At 36.6% G+C, this 17,129-nt stretch overlaps 1 protein-coding gene and 1 long non-coding RNA gene across 5 annotated transcripts in view; one reads left to right on the top strand and one right to left on the bottom strand.

Annotated features, from left to right (window-relative positions):
• Positions 1–15,696, bottom strand: part of LOC135328699 (uncharacterized) — a 28,712-nt gene extending 13,016 nt beyond the window's left edge. The window contains exons 1-2 of the long non-coding RNA XR_010389678.1: positions 15,244–15,696; positions 13,125–13,253 (exon numbers count right to left, since the gene is read on the bottom strand). This is a non-coding gene — a long non-coding RNA (uncharacterized LOC135328699). The remainder of the gene's footprint in view (positions 1–13,124; positions 13,254–15,243) is intronic.
• Positions 1–17,129, top strand: part of RASGEF1A (RasGEF domain family member 1A) — a 185,003-nt gene that overhangs the window by 132,534 nt on the left and 35,340 nt on the right. Inside the window, exon 1 of one of the 4 annotated variants that reach the window (XM_026116746.2) lies at positions 7,991–8,370. The exons of the other annotated variants lie outside the window; for them this stretch is intronic. The gene's annotated coding sequence lies outside the window, so the exon portion shown is untranslated. Of the gene's footprint in view, positions 1–7,990; positions 8,371–17,129 lie in introns of those variants that run through there. 4 annotated transcript variants of the gene reach the window in all.

The raw sequence follows: 17,129 nt of genomic DNA on the forward strand, positions 1-17,129 counted from the left end.
AAAACTTGACAACTGAATATTACATTATGTTCTTCACAGCAGTTAGCTTTTGGGAGCTAGTAGGAAAACACCACATCAAATATTTTTACTTCATTCACTAGAGTGTTTTAACAATAAAAAATAATAGCATGGTTGAAGTGCTGCCTAGCTTATTTCACCCACCCTTATTTTTAAAAGAGCAAAAAACAGCTAGGTTCAGTCTCTGTGGAGCCTTATATCAATTGCCTTCTGCAGAATGTTTAGTTTTAGATATTACACTGTTCAGAATAGGTGATGATGTCTCAAATTGGAGGACTGTGCAACTGAGCCATGTGGCATTTGGTTAATCATAGCACTAAATTGTTAAAGACCTGTATACCTGTTCTTACATTTTCAACAGGCTTTACTTATTGGCACTAAACACTTCAAATGTAATACATGCCTTTTCATTGATGTAGCCTCTGTATGTGACAGATTTGACAGCTCTGAAGGCACAACGGACTACTCTGCATTGCTAAGTATGTTTTGTGTTTTAGACAGAATGGAGATGAAGGATTTTTTTTTTTTAAGCATGATATTATTTTTTCCTATCACACACAGGCTACCCCTATAAATACCATAAGTAGGCACATTCGAACTACAGGGAGTCTGAGCAGTAAGTTCAGTAAATGTCATTCCTTTTTCCTATGCCTTTACCTCCCACATAACACCCACTCCTCCAGTAGCACCAAAACTAAGATTTTTCTTTTTTCTTTCTCCCAAGTGTTCCCTCCTCCTCATCTTCACCCAGCTTTACAAAATAAGATAACTAAACAGTTAGCACCCTTTAAGTAAAATAAACATTCCCATTCGCAGTAGGGAAATTGTAGTACATCTGCCACACTCTGTAACAACTGTCACACTCAGTAACACCACCTATGACTAGATGACATAGAAATAAAATAAATTTTAAAAAGTCAAGATAAAAAAAAGAAATCTGGGATTTTCCTCCGCAAAAATCTTTATCATCTACATGTACCTATGAAAATACACATTTCTGGTTGCTACTTTGATCTTGCACCTTACTTTCCTTTTTGCAGCTGTTAAACCTTCTTCAAACCTAAGCCCAAGAAATTTCTTTGGCTTGTTCTTAAACTGGTCATGTATTTTTTCTGGTCATCAGAAAAAAGAGTAGACTTCTTTTATGTAATCCTAGCTTTTTTTAATAAAAACTTTTTGTATGTTACTGAAAGATTTGACAAAGTAGAATTAACACTCCACTGAAAGAGACTTAAAAACAGAGGGAGGGCAGGGAAAGAACAATAATTGCTTATGGACTCAGTTTAATTAAACTTGCTTTAAATATGCTCAAGGATACTTCATTTGAAAGGGCTTCATCTATCTATACCTGTAAAGATTACCCTAAGCTCCAAGAAACTCAATCAATGTATCCGCATGCTTTGCAGAACCTTGCCTGTAGGTTATTACTGTGCAGCCTTCATTTAAGATTCAATAACAGCTTTTACATCCAAAAACTATGTTTGCACCTTGAGAACCTGAAAGAACTGACCTTCTGAGAAATGCCTGGGAATAAGGGATTGACTTTTTTATGCTTTAAGGGCTGAAAAGTTTTGAGGAAGATTTCAGTCAGAATTATAAGATTTTTCCTTGGTAGGGTCCAAGCCATCTCTCAGAGAAAAATGCTCAGAAGATCCTCTCTTAAATTCTGAAACTATATTCTCTAATTGCACTAACTTATGCCTTTGCTCACACTATTAAATAAAAGCAATACAACAGCTGCATCTTTTATACATTATAAAATAGGAAAGGAAATCCTGAGCTCAGAACAAAAGAAAAAAGGGACACTCCTCAACATCACCATATACAATTTGTTATTTTTTTAAACAAAAATACTTTTGCTGTATGTGTTTCAAACACACAATCATTTGTTTTTGAGAAGTATAGATCACACAAATGTAAAAGGAGATTTGTCCTGGAACTCTTCAGTCCAAGAGTTTCAAGTGTATCAGCATGAGAGGTGCCTTTTCTTCCTCTACTAAAGGAATATGCAGTGCGCATACATGGAGAAACTAACATTTGTCTACTTCCTCTTGTCCCTCTTCCTCATTACTCTCTCTTCACCCTCCTTTCTGCATTCACTTCTTGTCCATAATATTTTCTCAGCTCATCCATTTCTCCTGTTGTTCCTCCAAGTATTTACCTGCTTTACACCTTGTTCCCTTCTCCATGCTAACCTACATATGCAGCCCAGCTATCTTTTGTAGCATTCTTCTTAATCACATTCCTCTCCTATCAATTGCTGGCTTTTCCATTACCACTGCTGGATTTAGTTACCAAGAATAGGATTTATTTCCTCTCTGCCATTCCCCATCCCCATCTCCTGGGTTAAATGAACAAATCACATGAAAACCACACACAAGAATCTCTACAATTCTCCTCTTTTTTTTAACTGGTAGTCTGTAACCCAGGAAAAAACATATGCTGCAGGCTGAAAGTTCTTGTAGTTCAAGCTTATAGACCACAGACTACTCCAGAAATCAGCTGGACATTGCTGGGTTTCTTTGACAGTTTCTAATGTCTCTTTCAACTACAGTAACAGAAAGCTAAGACATCCTAACTCAGCTGTCTCTCAGCTGCATTGCATTTGCTACTGGCAAACATATGATGAAGGCCATAAAAAAAGAGGGTAGAGATGCTGAAAGCAATATAATTCCTTTGGACTAAGGATGGTTAGCTGGTGTTTGGGTGCACTCCTCTCCCTGGTGACCACTTCAGACAGAGTTCAAGGTCTATATAGGTCCTGTGACTGAGCTCCCTTCTCACCTGCAGAGAAAGGGCTTGCAGGTCAAGTTTGAAGAGTGCTGTAGAACCTGTAAAAAGATGTGTACAGCTACCCACTTCTTTGAAATTGCTGATATTCTGGAGAATGAAAGAAGCTTGAAGTCTCCAGGGCTCCAGCCTCACAGGCACTAAAAAATTGCCTTAAAAAGAAGTGAAACAGAGTAAGGGAAAAAAGTGCATATCTCTGTGTTTAGAAGTTCATGTATTTAAGGCCCTTGAGGAAGGAAATAGGGTAGGAAACTGACAGTGAAAAATATCAGATTTGAAATGCTGAAAATAAGCCCTGATTTTTTTGATATGTTTTAGTTCTTTTTTTTAACGCGAAACAGACCTTAAAATGAAATAAAAACAATCCACAGACATAAAACCAATACAATTTAGTCACCCAACCAAAGGGCAAGAAGTTAGGAAAATACAGACTAGGAGTAGTCTGGCCAAAATTTAATTTGCTTTTAGGGACTGTACATGTTTATCATCAGCAACAGACATCCCATTATAATTTTTGCCACCAAGCAGTAACGGAAATAAACATTACTCATCTATTATGCAAGTAATGGACTGTTTTATGACAGAGTAGCTCAACCCTAAAACTGAGTCTCTCAACAAGGGATGCAATCATTTTATTTTAGCCAATCCTCCATTTTAAGAATAAGTTAGAAGAATAACACATCTAGGGTAGCATTATTTGTCATATGATGATGATGTTTGCCAAGGTAACGCTGAAAAATGTATACTGCTGCTTTTGATATTCATTTGAAATGAGAAGAGCAAATCTGCACTGCTTGTAGAGAAGAGAGATGGGAAAGACAGAACAGCAAAGCAGTAGCTGAAAGCAGTAAGCTGAGGTGGGGTATGACCAGTACCTCAGTTATCTCTATATTCTGCATGGGTCCCTTGGAGCCACAGATGCTTTGGACAAATTTGAGCAATTGTCAGGTTTCTCTGACTTGTGCTATGGGGCATTGACATGTGTTTCTGGACTAAAAGGGATGGTAGTGCTGTCTGCCTGCACAGAACACTTCCAAATTATAACCAGAATCTGATATTGACTTATTTTTTATTACCTTCTGCCACATCTTTTCTATGGACAAAAGCTCTGAAAATAGTGTTTGCATACTCAAATGAGCGAAGGAACTCGCATCTCCTTCCATTTTTCATTTCTTAAGGTCCTAAAAGAGGATTGAGGGTGCACAGTAAATAAATGACTTAAATGCAAAGAATGGACTGTAAGCAACTAAAGCTTTGCCTCTTGCAAAACACTAGTCAGTGTGACTAACGGTTTGGGAATTACATTAAATAACTATAATAGCTTTCCATGTAGACTGATGATACTCAGGAGAAAAGAATCTCCTCTTTGAAGGAGAACATGAAATTTACTTGCTTATTCCAAAAAAATAAATAACAACTTCTTAATTGAGATAGATCTCTTTATAGAAGCAGCATCTTTCCATTTTGATCGCAAATTGAACAGTAAAAATAGGAAATAAATAAATAAACAAGGCAGGCAGTCTTTGAATGTATGACACCAAGATATATCATTTAAAGAGCTGTAATTATACAAACAGAAGAATTACAGCAATGTAGCTGCAAGAAAGAAAGTGAGGCTATCTGCATGAAGCAGTTCTCTTTTGTAATTAATAATGGTAAATTGATAGGTGTTACATCTGCTCAGCACCTTCCAGTATCATGACTCAAAACTGCACTGTAAAAACTGCATACTCTGCTAATAGCTCCTTTCTTAAAAGGTTGTTTGTGCTAAAAGAAATGGAGCCTTGTCAATAGAGTGAGTAAAGAAGGATTTAGAGCTTCAGTTCCTGCTGGACAAAGATAACATCTCAGAGTCTTTGGGTCCTGGAGTTTGCTCTCACTACTTGGTACTTTCTCACCATTCAGACTAGGCAATGGGCATTTGGTGACCAATCTTAATTTTTATGGAACAAAGTCTAACAGGCTACAGAATTATGAAAAGGATACAAAAAAATCCGTAAAAATGAAGACTAAATGCAGAGTACATACATGTTAGGATGTAAATCAGCACCAAAATAAATTGTGCTTCTTGAGCAGAGCTACAGTTTTCAGGCTCTCTCCCTCACTGGTGGCTTTGTAAGGCCGGCTCTTTTGGCAGGCTGTGCTTTCCATTCTGTTCCCTTGACAGCCAGCTCATATTTCACCACAAGTTCAGTAGCTCTTTTCTGCACCATAGTCACTGATTAATGCCCTGACCCTTGACTTGTTAACCTCTGTAGTAATAAAACAGGAGGCAAATGCTCACAGCACCCAAATTTTAAATTGGTTTAAGTAAGGACCTTCCTCCTGTGTGGTAACATTAGAACTTGAAGAGTTGTTTATATGAATAAACACATGCCTTTCCTCCACTCCCCCCTTAGCTTCTTCCAAAATTTAGTAGTAATAAAAAAGTAAATAGGCAACTGATCCAACACAACCTTAAAAAATTCAAAGGACAATATTATTTGCCTACCTGAAAACCCAGAGCGGCCCACATAACAGTAAACAAGCTTTGAATCAAGTCTAAAAGAATAAGAATATAGAAGACAGATGACAGTAAAATTTAATTTAGTTTCTAGTGGACAGAGTTTTCAAGAACCTGAATCTTCCTCCCTTAGAAACCTGAAATAGGAAAACAAGTTTTAAATAAACAACTTCTGTGCGTAGCTGCAGGGAACTGTTCACAGTCAAGCAGCCCTTAAAGTGCTCTAGCGCTATTTGCTGTGGACCCAGGCCAGTTACAATAATGATCAGGAGCTTCAGCTATGCTATTGGTTTTGCTCTTCATGGCAAGCTTAACCAGAAAACCCTGAAAAAAGCAGGTCATTGCATGATAGGGTCTTGAAAAATCTCAACACTTCCAGGGGCAGGAAGCCTAGAAAGACTGTAAAATTGAAGATGAATGTTCAGATGAGAGCTGGGGCTAGGGAGGAAGAAAGATGCCAGTGGGCAAAGACCCAGAGCACCTGGGCTCTCAGTCCAACCCAGCAATTCACTTACTGTACAACCCAAGCCAGCTACATCTATTTCTACCTGCCTCAGTTTCCATAAATGCAAAGCAGAGAGGTTGTGAACAGCTCACAGCAGAGCTCATTTCTACCTGGTTTTGGAACATTTGTGCAATAGGGCCTCAAGGGAGTCCTATAGCGCGTGCGTGCGCACGCGCACATGTACACACACACAAATCAGTTAGTGATAGATGTGTAGTGAGAATTCAGTCAGTGCTTGAGTGCCTTTTTTGAAGTACAAAGGAATACTAGTTACATTTCAAAGTGTTGTTTGTGCCAAGCAGTGAAAGAGGAGGAGGTTTATTCATTAAAGGCTTTGATTTCTTGATTTTTCAAAGGGCAGAGAGTAGCAAGTAGCAACGTAAGACTACACAACTGACTCCAAAGCATTGTTGTAGGAGGCTTGGTGGGGGAGCCCCAACTCAGTAGGAAGGTGAGGCAAACTCACAGAAGAGAGTCTCTCTGGGATTCAGGTTACAGGTACTGTGAAAGATTGCAGCCTGAATGCATTCAAGCTACCTTCCCTTCTTTAAAATGATGGAAAGGTTTGCTAGTATAAAAACAAGCCTGGAGGGTACAAGTCAATGCTTTCTCTTGCTGCTCTGCTGGTTCCTGTGCTATGCAGTGTGCCAAGCAGACCCTGCTGTTGAACAGCTGGAACGGCAGACACCATCAGAACCACAAATACGCAGCCTTAAGTATATTCACTATTAACATCAGGAACAACTGACAGACCATTCCTGTGAAAGTGACTGGGCCACGACAAACTAGCACACGGTCTGACAAATTTTATGGTCACTTGCTGCAGTGACGCACTTTACAATGCACTTTGCAATGCACTACAATCTTAATTTATTACCACATTATTGCCTCCACTTAGGAAACCTTTACCCTTGTGTTCTGATCCAATTATTTTCAACCCTCAATTGAGTTACTTTGGGCATGAAAAAATACCTGGAAAGGGGAGAAGAGTGAAACATAGTTGGTCATGCCTATAATCTTAGAGTTATATCCATAATACCAACCACAAATTACTCTTTTACATGATTGCCAGGCAGAGAACGGTCATGCCAGAACTTCATACTCTGGTTCTGAGCACTCGCAATATCTATTTAAATTAGCAATCAATCAGCACCTACAGCAATTAACATCACAAAAATACAGTACTCAGTTGTGCATTCTCTAGTTGTTGTTTTCTCCTGTTGAAACCTTTATAGTATACAGCTTGTTTTGACAAGTTATCTGTTTTTTTATTCAAGAATCCTGGGTACTTTTCCCTCAGATTTTCAGTTTTAGTTAGTCACCATATCCTCAAGTATGTACAATCAACATGAAACAATAAATAGAGCTCAACCATGAAAAATTATTAGGTACGTATGACTGACTTGTTCTCTCATTGACAGTAACTATCCTTTTAACATTACGGACATAGTATAGACCTACACATAGTACAAAATTCATTTCTGAAATAATAGCAAATAATGGCATTCTATTTCTGACAACATGTGAAATGTAGGTATACATTTCCTGACATGGCAGAGTGTTGGGGTTTTAATAACATTTTAATATGACATGGAATTTTTGTAAAAAACAGATAATAAAACCGCCAAGCCCAGCAGGCTCCATTATTCATTACAAATGTGAAACATGGGCTAGATTAATGAGGTTTTCACCAAACTCAAGCAAAGTTTCAGCAGCAAGGATGATTTTAGCATTTTAGGTGGTAAAGTAGTTTGGGGGAAGAGAGACAAGAGCAGCTTTTCTGGTGGAGTTTTGCTTTGAATTTTCAGGGTACATTCTAACCCCCATAAACTCAAAACAAAACTCATTGGGTGTGAACTGAAAAAAGAGGTTTGAGTGAAAAGCCTGACAGTGGAAACCACTGAGCCTGAGAATCAAAACCAGTGTTCAGGCCTGCACTGTCCACATGCCTGGCAAACACGATGCAAATGTGTATGTAATTCTAAACCCAACTAATTTAGCCTAAGAGTTTTCACTGAAACCAAGGGATTGGGAGATTGGGTGAAGGAGGGAACTAATTTGAAGTGGCATCTCCTAATGAGCAAATAGAGATCAGAAACCTCAGGATCTACTCATGCAAGAACAGGGAAATTACCTTTGTACGTTTGATTTTTCAAGAGATGAAAGAGAGAAAGAAAGAAAGAAATAGAATTGTGGCCACAGGGGAAAATTATAAGCAATAGAAGTTATGTGGTTTAGGCAGCTTCAGGGAGCGCTGAAAGATTTCAGAAGGTGGATAGATTCCTTTCTTATTAATGAAGGGGCCCTGACACTAGATCCACTGAACTCGCACTGAGTGGAAGGCTATTCAGCTCTCTCCTTTGATTGAAAGCAAGAGCCTGTTACTTATGAGCTATTGGTAGCTTTCCTTTTAATAAGAAGTTGGGGGAAGGGGGAAGAAAATGGCTGGAGGAGGGGAAGGAAAAGATGAGTAGCAAAACACGCTGGTAGCTGAACATGGGACTTCAAGGGATTTGCAGGACAGGCCTTTGGGAAAAGGTTAAAAGATTACAAGGTAAGTCATGCCTTTCCTGGGTTGATTTTTCTTTTCTTATTGATCACGGACATGTTAATTAAGAAGAAAACTTCTCTGTATCTTCAATCCACCCTTACCCTCCTACTTTCTCACAATCTTATCAAATATATTCTGTCAGCATTTAACTAAAAGAATTGCTGATTTTCAAGTTTTTTCTGGTGGATACCACCCGTATTTGGGTACTCCTAAAAAAAAATACTAAATAAATAAAATCCTGACCATCTTCACTGCTGCAACAGGGAACATGCAGCTTGCTGTTCTGACTTGTACATAGCCATTAGCTCTCTTCAGACTTTGTGTGCGCTTGAAATGTTACTCTTTTAGTTCTTTGCAGCTGAAAGCTGAACACAGATTAATACTAAAAAGTATAAGAAAGAAATTATGTCGGGAAATTTGCCATAAATATATAGGCATGCTCCTCAAAGCAAGTAGGAATGTAAGCAGATTATTTAATTTACTCAGTTCTGAGCACTGTAGTGCTAGCTAGTTGTTTCTGTTAAAGGATATAATTTTATATTAAAAAAGAAGAAAAAAAAAGAAAATAGGAAGAAGTTCTTATCTATCCACACATATTGCACATTTCCGTGATACGTTCTTGTAGGTGAACTGCAACACAGCAACAATGCTATGCCTTGAACATGTACTTTAAAAGGGACAGAATCTTACATTATGCATTCAAAAATTTTGAAAAAATTAGTGAATTTCAAGATATTTAAAGCATAAAAAGGCTTCACTCAAAAATAATATGTATTATCACTATGATTATTATAGCAGCAGTGTAAGTGTACTTCATTTGTAACGTGAATTGTAAAATTTTAAAGAGCTGCCTGATGTTTTTAAAAGATAGAATACTGGTAGTATTAGAATTAGAATTCAAATAAGCCATGCAGTTACAGAAAATGCTTTAAAATCACCTCCTTGTAGCCAAGTTTGTTGAAGCAAGGAGTCTTCAGCTGTTTCAGTGTTTCGATCAATCCATAACTGGACCTTTTGAGAATGGCAAATTTCATTCTTCAAAGGTGAATTGCAGGTTATTTTATCCTACTGCAATATTCCAGACAACTTTTCAGACTGTAGTTCACAAACACAATAGAGGACACAATTTTTATAATTCGTATTCATAAAATCAGGTATGTATTACCTGCAAGCTACCCAGTTAACACAGGTAAGTGTGATAACTTCTTATAAAATTCTTTCAGACAAGAATTTCAAAGAAGTACTGAATTATTAACTACTAGAGTTCTGTAGCTGTACAGATGGGTGTATGCACAGGATCTAGCCCAAAGTCTGATAAAACTCAGGATGACACGTAGCTTATACAAAGTCGAACAGGAAAAAATAGAGCTATCATTTTCAAAACTGCACTTGAAAGCAACCTGAGCATCAATGCACTTGTGAAATGTCCCTCCTTCTCCTTTTTTAACCACTTCAGTACCTCAAAAAAAGAATTGTGAAAGGTCTCATAATGGAAACATAAGAAACCAAAGTGCTAAAAAGGAATAAATAAATCTATCAAATCAATAACTGCGTTCTACAAACGAGTAGGAGACTCTTAAGCAAACTACCTGACTGCCCCAAAGGTATACTATAAATAACTTCTTTGGGAAAAAAGAACATTTTCTAGTATTTTTTCATCAATGATATGAAAAGAAAATTTGAAAGGTGAAGAGAACCATGATATATTTATAAAGCAAGGGATTAGATTTTCAGTTACAGCTGTTAATCTTACTGATGTCTACAGATGTCTGAATCCAGTTCAAACTGTACTTTACTAGTTTTTATTTGCTGCCAAGGGGCATGTATCAGCCATTTGCAGTATATAAAAACTTTGGTTATGATCTCCTAAACCGAGCAGAAAGACTTTGGTAGGAACCTGAATGAGAAACGTCAAGACAAATTTAAATGCTACATGTGTGTAGTGACTTGGAGCTGAGTGCTGTAATGTGTAGGGTGCTATGGTCTCAATTCTGCAAAGCTCTTAGGTGTGTAAAATACTAACAGTCACTTTGACAGGGATAATATATCCAAAGTTAAAGAAAAAAGTAGAAGAATCTTTAACTTTTTTTGCATTAGGTCTATCAATGAGACAATTTACATTTGTGTTTAAAAAAACAAAACACATGCAGAATCAGACTTTAAGAGTCAAGCATCACAATACAGAGAAAGGATTTAACAAAGAAAAATAATAATAAAAAAGATGAGACCACTTATCTCAGCAACAAAAATAGTGACTTGTGATGGTAGAAAAAAAGTAATATGGCTTATTACAAATTATGCAGTAGAGCATTTTAGTACTTAATATGTTAATCCCAAAAGACAGTTCTGCTTTCAACATTTCATATACTGCAAATGGTTATAAGCATATGCTAGTGAGAGGCTTTGATAACAGCAACTAGGTTGCAGGGAGAGAAAGACACTGTAACATTTATTGGGTTGCATGAAGCATATAAATTAGTCAGGTTCAAACTGTAGCTATTATGAGACATTTGCAAAATTGCAAAAAGGAATTAGGCACATGATGTCCTTGAACTTTTGCAAGTTTCCCCTTGTTTGATGTGACCAGTTTGAAACCAGCCGCAATCCAAAGCAGTTCAAGCAGCAGCCCTTAGCCCAGATCTTAACTTGCTTTCCTCATCCTTTTCAAATTCTCATATGCTCAACATAACACCTATTCCTGCAGGAGAACCGATATGTCTTACTACTTTCCCAGTCTCTTGGGGAAGAGGTCTCATTTCAAGCCATGAACTTTCTGTACAGCAAAGCAGGAGATAGCATATTGCTTCCTCCCAAGATGGGGTCAATAAAATTATACAGTAAATGTCACCACTTTAATAGCAGAGAGCTTCCCATTCTCACTGTGGTCCTCATCAGTTTCATCCAAGTTTGGGTTGGGTGGAGGGAGAAAGGAAGAAACAGATATGAGTAAAAGAAAAACAAATAATGGATACCTGGAAGTGGTGATGATTTCTGGAGGACAGTTCTGCAGCACCAAAGGGAAAGGAGTGATTAGATAACACGGAAAATTAACCTTTATTGGGGGCTTTATCTAAAACCTACTTGAGTCATCTAACTTAATTCTGTTGCCTATAATAAGTTTTGTTCCAAGGCCCATATAAGCAGGACTTCTAAAGGTGATGATTCTTTTATTACTTATTTTTTAAAGAATGGGGAATGTTCCAATATCACTAGCAAAAAATATTTCCTAACTCTTTAAAAAATACACACATACATATACGATTGCTGACTTGATGCTCTTTGATGTGTGAACATATAAGACAATTGGAGGCATTCCAATTTTCTTCAGTTCAAAGTTAAGCCAAAATTAGAAGCAGTTATGAATAATGTATTAGATTTTAGTAGAAACAGCAATGCTGAGTAGAATAAAGATGAAAGTTTAGCTTAGTTGTGAATTTGTGAAACAGGTAAGCAACATTGCTTCCTCAAACAGACACATTCGGAACTGCACATTCTCAGAAGTTCAATTAACAAAACATATGTCAAAATAGAGTTTTGTGACAGATTAAAAATTGCTTTCAAATGCACTTCTGATGTTTTCAGAATAATATTAGAAGACTAAGTTTTCCATGGAAATTCCTCTAACTTGTCTGTGAGGCTTTTTAGAAGAAATAAGCAAGTGTCAAAGCCCTTACTGTTCATTGTATTAGCCTAGAAGTTGGTTTCCAGACAAAAGATGCATATTGGAAGGGTCAGTAGGCACCATCTCAGAACACTGTGCCATATCTTCAAAGGGTGGTAGGCAGTCGATTTCCATTAATTTCAGAATGCTTACCAATTTCCTGAAAAATCTAGCCTTTTAATTTAATTAAGAAATAAACTATTTCCAGGCAGTTATGCTTCTAGATGGGTAAGCTACTCTTGCTCAGAAGTCTATATTATGTTCCAGATAAAAATACCTAGTAGGCATTCCAGCATTATCTTATATTACTGCAATTCTTTTACTTTACTTTGCGGATTTTGTGAAAAAGATGGGATGTCAGAAGATGACCATGTTTGCACAGATTGTAACAATGAGAAGATACATATGGCTACTTCTTTGTTTTTTGCACTCTCATCAGAAATCTGTTTTCCATCATTTACCTCATATCTTCATAGTTCTTTATAACTGTAGGCAATTTGAAGAAAGTTTTCTGGTAAGGCAATGACTGGCACTTAGGCACAGTTCCTTACTACCCTATTGACAGTTTTGACAAGGGTAACTGACAACAGGCCAGCAGTGATTTTTCATCTCTTGTGTGAAGTTATCTTTACTGGTATTTAGATGCACTTGTTGAAATCCTGTGTTGACTTCAGTTTAAGTTTGCTAGTATTTTGCAAACTGTAAAAGTGAACTGATATTCCCTAGATTTTCAGTAGCAGTATACAAGGTTTTGCCACAACAAAAATTGTATCAGTCAACAGACTCACCACAAACTGCGAAACAATCAAGCACACATTTCAAGAAAAAGAAATTGCTAGAATACCTTTTATAAAAGTTAATCAGTATACCAGTTATTACGAATCATTATCTTCTGCTGTATCATGTAGTACTACCAGCTCAATTCTAGGCTTTCATTTGGCTTCGACAATAACTACCAATGCAAATGATTAGCACAGAGAATCCTTTTCATATTTTGTTTTAAAATTACAGTTCCATTTCTTAGGACCAACTGCTCCACTTGAACAAACCTTTCTTTACTTCAGTAGATGTAGACATTAGAGGAGTAAGCACTCACCTAGAGCATAGAGCAGGACTATATTCAAGTTATGACAGCAAGGTTCAGGAAGCCAACATCTGAATGGTGTTATAGTCTAAAATTCCTCCTGCATCACCCAGTTTTTATGCCAGCGAAACACAGCAGATCCTGTAAGAAATATGAAAGTAGGAACAATGTTATTTTTTCCCCTTTACTGGGCTTGTCTTGCACAAAGTAGAATATGACAAAAAATTCCATTGTCATCTTCTCTCAGTGCTGGAATTCAGACTGCTGTGTAATCAACAGAGAATTTTGTCTATGTTTAATATTGTGTTATCATTCTTGGAATGCATATAGAATTATTACAATGTAATGTCTCTGGTTAGCTAAAGAACTCTCCCAATTTTTGTATGTATATAAAACACTTTTATTTTGAACACATTTAATAAAGCATTTTTACATCTCTGTGATTAAAATTAGGCTCAACTTCATTAATGAATTTGAAAAGATAGTTATTTTAGTAACTTAACACATTTGCAACACTTCCTGTGAACCAAGCTGTATTTTTAACCTCAGGTTTAGGCTGCCTGATTTGCCAGCAACATAATGAGAAAAGAGGAAATCCCAAAAATGCTCATAAGGAATTTTTCTTCTACACAAGAAAAAAAAATCAACTTTTAGTGAAATTTCTCAAATTTTCAGTACTGCAAAACACTTAAGACAATACTATTAAGTGGCTGCATTTGAAGGGAAGGCATTTGGAAATTATTTTCCTGACCATAGATCTTACAGAAATGTAAGACTACTCTCTGTTCACAACTCCCTTATAATTCAGAAAGTTAAAGGTGTTGTGAATAGATTGTCCAGGAAATCTGAAATGACATAGAAAACTTTTACTCTTAAGCCATCAGCTCAAATATCACTGAGACCGTTGATAATAACTGAAAGTTATTATCACACTGTGTATCAGTTTAGAACACCCACCAGCATGAGGGAGGGATGGGAAAGGGGGAAAAAAAGTCCCTTTCATTCTTGCTAACCAAATTAATCTAAAACTTTTTTTTTTAATATTATCCATTACATACTATATGCAAGCATGAGCTTTACATAACCTGTATTTTACAAGTATAGTGATGCTGGTTTGTTTTGAGAAGTTACAGAGAGAAAATAAAATACGAGAGACTATATTTTTCTGAACAAGTGGAGGATAACAGCCACTCTTCTGAACATCCATTATTAGTTCTTCATGAAATTTATTTTCATTGCAGCCGTTTCTTAAAGACGGCTATCCTTTTCATAAGCCCAACCTATATCTCTCTGTAGTTTGTCTCCCTACATTTACCCATGACCCGGACCATTTCTAGCTTGTCTATCTCTGGAGAAAAAAGGGAAGAAGGAAAGGGAAACAACCAAGCAGGAAATACATGGAAAACAGCATGAATCACAGCAGCATTCTGTGAATTCTACAAAGATTACAGACTTGTGAACTCTTAATTCCAAAATCTTTCACTGATATCACTATTATTTCAGGGAGCTTTGGCATCCCCACACAAATAAAAATAATTTAAAAATCCAAATGCACAGATAAATAAAGAAGTCCCTAAACCTCAGCTAAGAGGCATGTAGAGTAAAACAGGCCCTGCTCATTGCATGTAAAGCTTTTGCAGATCCAAGAACCTAGTCTAATGAGGAACACAAGTGAGCACAAGAAAAAGGAAGCTTCCTCTGGGGAAACAGTATCAGTTTTAAGTTACCCACAGGTTCATGCCCTGGGGAATCCCCTTTGAAGTTGCTAGCTGAGGTGACATTTGTTTCACGCCACTGGAGCGAGGAAAACAGCAACAGTAAGGTTTAGTCTCAGACATACCAGAACATACAGAGCTCTTGAATTTACTATATTCCTGTTTTATATTATTTGATTCTCTTTATTCTGGTGAGAAGGAAAGAAAGCATATAAATTGTAATATTTAAGTAAAATGACAAAAACAAGCTCCCCAGCTGATCTTCAGTATCGGAGCAATAAACTTCAAAAAGGCAAAGAGACGGGTGACAAGTTCAATATTTATTATCCTACTGATACTGAAATAAGTGTTTTGTCTCACTGAAAAAATATTTATATGGAAATTACTGTAGCTAGGTATACTATGAAATAGCTAACCTTTAAATGAGTGTCAGTCCTCAATGGTAAAGCCAAAAAGGTTCCAGACATTGCTTTTCATCATCAGTTATTTGAATTGTGACTTGGTCAATACAGAGCACAAGAAAAATAAGATCTGCAGGGAGATAGTAAATCTTATTTATTTGTAGTTCACCTATGTTTATTTCCATATACAAATAATGTCATAAAGGGCTGGGCCAAAGTAGCTGAGTCATGTTAATTCTTTGACTGATTTATGTCAAGCTGCTTTAGCAAAACAGAAGGCTAAGTAGTTGTTAAGTTAATTTCACTAACAGACAGGTAGCTCAAAGAAAAAAAATTTAAAAATGTAAAAAGTTTATGTACATAGCAGCATTTTTTTTCACCTGCAGATTAGTCCTCTGCTTTGTCCAGGGCAAAATCTGACTATACAGGCTCATTGTATTTTAGCATTTCCTGTTCAACAGTTTATTACTGGACAGTCCGGGGCTGTGTCCTAGCATGTACACATATACAATTAATATACATAGATAAACACACATACACAGGATATGTGTGTGTGTGTATATACATATATGTGTGTGTATATATATATATATAAAACAAAATCCTAGATTCTGTATTATTCGGCATCAACTCAGAATACATTTGTTTATTCACTATGTTTGAGATAAAGTAGTGCAAGTACTTCAAACTATGCTGAAACACACGTTAGCTGATAGTCGCACCTACAAACACATTTCTAATTAGCTTCGGAGGCTCATATCTAGCTCTTGTTCATCAAAATATTTTCCTCAAAATAAATTCATGTTGAAGGCTTATTATTTTGGTGACAAGTTCTTGCTAAAATTAAGCCAAATTTAACTTTATTTTCTCAGTATTTCCTAAGATCTTTTACTCAAGATATTATTAAGACTATCATACCTCAAGGTGCCTACTTTGATTCTATTCCAAATAAAAAGTTTATTTGCAGCTGTACCAGTGTATGAACAAGTGAGTTGCTGCAAATAAGTTCATCAGCCCAGCATTTCTCACCATTAAGTATAAAAGAAAATTCACAAATCCAAAGAAATTGAAAGAACAAAACAAGAAATTGCCCCCCTCATTGACCTTAATGAATTTTACAAAATACCTGTGGGAATGTTAAATGTTGCTGTCTTAGCTTCTGCTAAAGCAAACAGAAGGTTGACTAATCAGATTCACAATTTTGATCCACTAATTGTGGTGCCCTAAAGCTTAGAACACTAAAAATAAACTTCTTTTTTGTTGAGCTGGTTAAAAAAAAAATAGCAACCCACGTGCACTTACAAAAATACTGTATCAAGAAGATTGACATCAGCAGACATGCAGATTTTTCTTCCCCTGGGCACCAAATTGCTGATGTATGTACATGCTCTCTTCTTGGCATAATTGATTTTCACTTTCTGCATGGTGGCACATTCTTGGAATAGCTGGTGTCACAGGAAGCATGAATATGCAAGTGAAGGACGAACTAGCTAAGACCAGAACTCCTTCATCTTTAAGCTTGATCCAATTTAAAATCTATTATCAGTTGTCTTTAAAAATTCAGCTTAAAAAGACCCTAGATAAAATTAAAAAGGGTGCATATTACATTAACATATCTCTGTTCTTCTATGTTATAGTCGAAAATCAAACTGAAGCACTCACAAACATTAAAAGCAGTTTTTATATGCTGCTTTTTCCCTTTCTCAGAAAAGACGACATAAGAAACAGCAAGCAGACTCCATCACTTCCAGAAAACATTTAACACAAATAAGAATGGAACAAATCTATATCTATAGCAGGAGCAGCTGTTCAACTACACACTGATCGCCTAAATTGGCATTTACACATGACATGCTGTAGCAGCTACTTTAAGAGAAGCAGGCTAAGCCAGCTATCTTTTT

This window comes from Dromaius novaehollandiae, chromosome 6 (assembly GCF_036370855.1).
Source record: "Dromaius novaehollandiae isolate bDroNov1 chromosome 6, bDroNov1.hap1, whole genome shotgun sequence".
Lineage (NCBI taxonomy): Eukaryota > Metazoa > Chordata > Aves > Casuariiformes > Dromaiidae > Dromaius > Dromaius novaehollandiae.